Source organism: Cucurbita maxima, unplaced genomic scaffold, assembly GCF_002738345.1.
Source record: "Cucurbita maxima cultivar Rimu unplaced genomic scaffold, Cmax_1.0 Cma_Scf00006, whole genome shotgun sequence".
NCBI classification, from domain to species: domain Eukaryota; kingdom Viridiplantae; phylum Streptophyta; class Magnoliopsida; order Cucurbitales; family Cucurbitaceae; genus Cucurbita; species Cucurbita maxima.
In genome coordinates, this window is record NW_019272022.1 from 613080 (window position 1) to 618697 (window position 5618).

A 5618-nucleotide genomic window follows, 5' to 3' on the forward strand; every position below is an offset into this window, starting at 1 on the left:
TATTATTTGGGTTATTACAAAATCTCAAACATTTGATCTTCAAACCACCCTACTAAAATCTGACTTTGTTTGAGAAAATAAATTCAAACATTCTTGTTGAATTCATCGATAAAGGTAACGTAGAATTAGATCTACCAAGTGATGAAACTGGAGATGGTCCTCAAACATATGTATAAACCAATTCTAATCTACTTTCTTTCGTTCTCTATCAACCTTTATCAAGCTAATTTGCTTTTGTTTGTCCATAACATAATTCTCACCTAGACTCATGTCAACATATTTTAGACCCTCTAAGCCTCATTTTGCAATCAACATCTTCATTCCTTTCACTCTTGTGTCTAAGTCTATTGTACCATAGACTTGAACTGGAAGCACTATCAGCAATGGTAGCCATGTTTATACACCCTGCAGTGATATATAAGGTTCTAGATTTTGTGCCACCTTTTACCACCATAGTACCCTTCATAATCTTCCACGAAATCTTTCCAAACTTTATTGTATAACATATACCGTTCATTTGAGGCTATATTATTCTTGAGATCAGAAATATATCTAACATTGTTTTACTGAGAACTACATTTCAAATTTCATCAAACTTTAGTTTCTTAGATCCTGGAAATTTCTAATCGCAGTAACAATAGTGTCCCAAGATTCAAGTAAAGATAAATATCAAAATCAATGCTTTAATTTCATATTCAAAATTGATTTCCACAAATTCATTTGACATATAATCATATTGAATGCATTTATATAATTTGCAACAAATCCACCTCCAAATATTTGTAAATTAAACGATGTTTGCATCAAATAATACCTTGTTCATAGCCGACGGTATTTCGTACATATTCGATGTCATCAATAAATTTGACATTGTCTTCTCTTGACAAAGTTAAATGCCACGTTTCTTGACAACATCAATCAGATCATCCCTAGCGCCTACTGATCCTTGAACTTCCGTTGCTCCATGGACATGGAATCTGACTTCACCTCAAACAAGGATTAATGAAGATCTTATTGGTACCGGTAATCTTCACAAACCAAAATCGTATCCATCCAACTTTTCGATCCTAATCTTTGAACTTTCTTTCTTCACAGATCATAGTGAAGGTCTCCTACATCTATTACCATTTGTAAGGATAGCACAACTCAACATTCAATTCAAATGAATAACAATAAAAATTACTAAATGCTTGTTTTTTATATTATTATTCGATTACAATTTCTTTATAGAATTCATCATAGGGGGATCAAGGATGAGAAAACAAACAACTTTTAAAAACCACAGAATTTTCTAATTATCTTAACACCGGTTCATGATTACAGGGAGATCAATGATAATAACTATAATAAAATAATCCTCTTCGTGATTCACGTGCATACGTATAAAATAGTGTGACAGCTTGAGGTTGACCTTCTATACATATATATATATATATATATATATCAAATGTTTGAAGCATCAAAAAGCAGCCACCTTTGTTCGTTAGATTTGGTGAATTGTGATGTTGTTGCAGACGGAACACAAGCCCTCTCCAACGCTAACATTTCAAGCGAAAGGAAGTAGGAGTGGCCGTTATTGGAACGACGGAGCTGTTTTTTGTACCATCAAAGCGCTCAAAATCTTCCATGGAGGAAAGTGTATTGATGCCATTCAAATCAATTATGAAGACAAGGATGGGAACTCAATTTGGTCTAAAATCAAGGCGGAAATGGTGATTTACCATTCGACCTAGTTAGCTTTACACCTCCGCCGTAGTCTTAATTATAGTTTACCATATATATCATATTTGATATTTTATTATAGACAAATCTTATATACATATCCTTGTATTGCTCTTTCCATGTATTACTCTTTTTATATCCATATAGTGAGTTACTTTTAGCAAATATTCTCAGATTATAATTTTTTATAAAAAAATTACAGATGTTGGAACTAGACGAATACCTTATTTCAGTTCACGGCTACCATGGGAGCATCTTTGATAAATATGGGAATCCAACCAACGTCATTCGGTCTCTAACTTTTGAAACCAACCAAAGAACCTTGGGTTCGTTTAGGATTGAAGACGGTATCAAGTTTTCATTCCCAACCACTGGACTCATCAAGATTGTTGGCTTCCATGGGAGGTGTGGTTGGTACCTCGATTCAATCGGATTCCACTTCGTTTCGATATCAATTTCAGGATAGATTTTGTATTTTGACATTGGCTCGCATATGCATTCCTTTGGAACTATAATGTTTTTGATATATTTGCTTGATAAATGAAAGGAAAGAAGTGAGAATTATATGCAAGAACTTAATTTTGTTGTCACCTTGTTCTCCTGTCAAAATATTGAAAAGGTGGTTTGATTGTTGGTTGGTTTTGAACTTTTAAATATCGAATGTTAATAATATTTAATGAGGATTGAACGTTGAAAATTTAATTGTGTTTACACTAATGATTTTTACGATACCTAAAATTGTTCATACGCGACTTAATATGGCCGAGAGAGCTGTAAATATTTATTTTAAAAATGTTTCAATTGTTAATATTTTGTTTAAATAATTTTCAAATATAATTAGTACTATAAAATTTTAGAAAGTCTGTAAAAATTGAGGCTCCGTGAACCAATGCTGGATAGCTTGAAATAATTAATTATTAGTTTTTATGAATTTTTTGGATATAAAATATTTTATCTTATTCAAATTGAGATAAGATCCAAATCACACGGTCGGATTTGGAGGGCTATCCAGCCAGAACTTTCGACTTTTATATGCCAAGAACATGGGAGTGGAGCCCACAGAAGACAATTTTTAATTTTTATGAACTTATCCTATTTTTAATTTATTATAACGTCAGAATTTAAGGAGACTATAGAGAGAGAAAAATACTGAAAATAAGGAGAAGAATTTTATTTAAAAAAAACGGAGAAAAATAAATTGAAAAGAAATGACTCTAACAACTGAAAATTTGGAAAGTAACTTTAAAGTTAAAAATTTGTAAAATTAGTCTTAAAAAACTTGATTTACCTAGATTTGCCTACTGGGGCCATTTTCTTAAATTCATGGTTTCAAACCCTCGGTGCTAATTCAGAGTAGACTTAGGACATATAGGATAGTGCCACGAATGAATTCATCCATCCTAATTAACCTAAGGTTGCATAATGTAACAGTTAAAAATAATGACTATTCTAGTCAGACTAAAAATAAAAAAATTATGATGACTAAGACTAAGTTCACAATTACAAGTGATGCCTTTACAAAGTTATCATTAAGTTCTTTAGTCTGAGACAAAGAAGAGGTTGAACCATGGGAGGATGTGCCAAAGAAATTGCTTTAAAAGGATGAACAAGGTGGCTTGGAGAAGATGACATCTAACACAAAAATAGAAGAACTTGAAGAAGAAGCAGCCCATGGGTAAGATTGGGTCCGGATTCGGTTCGGTAGACCCATTAACGTTGGTGGGATATCAGTGCGGCCCCTTTCGTTGGCCTTGGTTCACGTATGGTCCAAGTCCATAGACGCTAGTGACCCGCACATTTGAAGTAATCCACCACCAGATCCAATTCATTAACTCCCCTGCACTCTTGACCCAAGGTCGACCCGTAAACCCGACCTAAGTAGCCCTTACTCTTACATGACAACAAAGTGATATTTTTTTTTTAGCTATAATCCTGCACAACCAAACATATTGAATTAGATAATCAGTTCTTTTGGAAACTTATTATCGCTGGCAAACTTTGCACACAATATGTACCTTCTCATCTCTTATTGACATTTGTATAAAACGTATTTCTCAATTTCTCTTTGAATTTTTTAGATTCAAACTTCAAATTCGTTCAAATCTGACACTCAACTTGCGGGTGTTAAGAATATTTAGCATTGAATTATGGTTTATCATATATATCAACTTGTATGATTGGAGATATTTAGCCTTTCATTTCGGTTTACTCTATGTACCATATTTAATATTTTATTATACGTAAATATCTAAATATTTTCTTTCCATTACTATTTAGCACAGGTATCATATTGCTATTTTATTATAGAAGAAAATATATTCTAGCCTCTCTCCATGTTTTGCTCTTTCCTTTTAGTTTCATTCATAATTTATTTGATTATATAAATGATTAAAAATAGAGAACCGTCTCCACTATTTACTATTGAGTTAGGTGTTAACAAATATTCTCATTACTTCCTTTCTCTAATAAATGCCTTTAGCTAGCACATGATTTGAAGCTTCTAAAATGGACTCAATAATCAAACCTTGTTAGAAAGTCACATTAGTTAGATTGGATTCTTTTAATGAACTTTGCATAAATTTAAAAAGTTCAAAAAGTGAATTGAATATAAGAACGGAGCCTTTATGAATAAAGATATATAACTTTATATAGTAAGGTTTTTTTATGTTGATAATATCATCTTAACGTACTCATTGATCATGTTTTTTATTTTATTCTTATTGATCATGTTGGTTTATGGTGAGGTCACTCTCATTCCCATTGGAACCCATCATGGTGATACCCACAAACAAATTCATTATTTTTGCCCAAAAGAAATAAATCATCATTGCTCCATTGACTATTAGTTTCTCAGTCAAAATAAATATCAAATCTCTCCTAATTTACCCACGACATCATAAATGACCCTTTACTATCGAGATAACACATCGAGTTGTATATATATTTAAAATAAGAAACATTTTTGCTACGAAAATGAACACATATCACATAGCACCAATGAGAGGTATATATATAGGACTCTATTGGGTTCTTAAAGAAAAGATAATTCACTTCCATCCTTTCGAATTATTATTCGGGAGAGAAATAGCATACAATCGAAATATACCTAAATAAATAAACAAAATAGAAAAAATAACTTGGAGAGAAAGATTTTTTTTTTTTTTTAAGAATAGAAGAAGACTTGAATGAGAACTTACCAAAGAAATTTAAAAAAAATTTGGAGCTCCTAATGCGAAGAAAAGCTATTTCAAGAAGACGTGTATCCATATAAATAACCTCTCGAACTTTTCTAAAATAATACTTGTAAGGATCAGTTAGAACGAGCTAGAATGCATGTATTTATTACCTTAGGTTGTTATAATAGGCATGTTTAGGTCTCTAAAAGGTCAATTTGGACTAGAATTCTAAGTATAATTTATGCCCATATGATGAGATTTTGAGATGTAAGTTGATTTTTATGCTTTTTGTCAAGTTAAGAAAATATGCATGATAAGAAGTAGGGCAATTTGGTCAAGCAGATATGGATAATTACTAAAATGACCCAAGGTTTGAGATTTTGAGAAGTATGCTATTTTATTTGCTTTCGGTTGTACTTGAATAGAGGATGGGATATTGTGACCTATGCTTTGGGCGATTGATGGATGTTATTTTCCCGTTGAACTTGTATATTTACATGATATAGTATGTTTAGCTTTATGAGATTGATCATGTATTCTCCCTATAGAGTGTGTCTATCTGCATAAAACTATAATTACGATGCTAGAATTAGGTTTGTTAGATGATGACCTAGGTTAGGACACCTCTACAAGACTGAGCACCTTAGGATCATGAGTGGTAGTTAAAGGATCTAGATCCTAGTGCTCCAAAACTAAGGAAGATTAGAGGAGTCAAACAGA

At 32.1% G+C, this 5618-nt stretch overlaps 1 long non-coding RNA gene across 1 annotated transcript; it reads left to right on the forward strand.

The window, feature by feature from the left end:
* The first annotated feature begins 1504 nt into the window (after window positions 1–1504).
* On the forward strand, window positions 1505–2286 carry LOC111480743. Its single transcript, XR_002717918.1, has 2 exons — window positions 1505–1712; window positions 1925–2286. It is a non-coding gene; the product is annotated as an uncharacterized LOC111480743 (long non-coding RNA).
* The last annotated feature ends 3332 nt before the right edge of the window (window positions 2287–5618 follow it).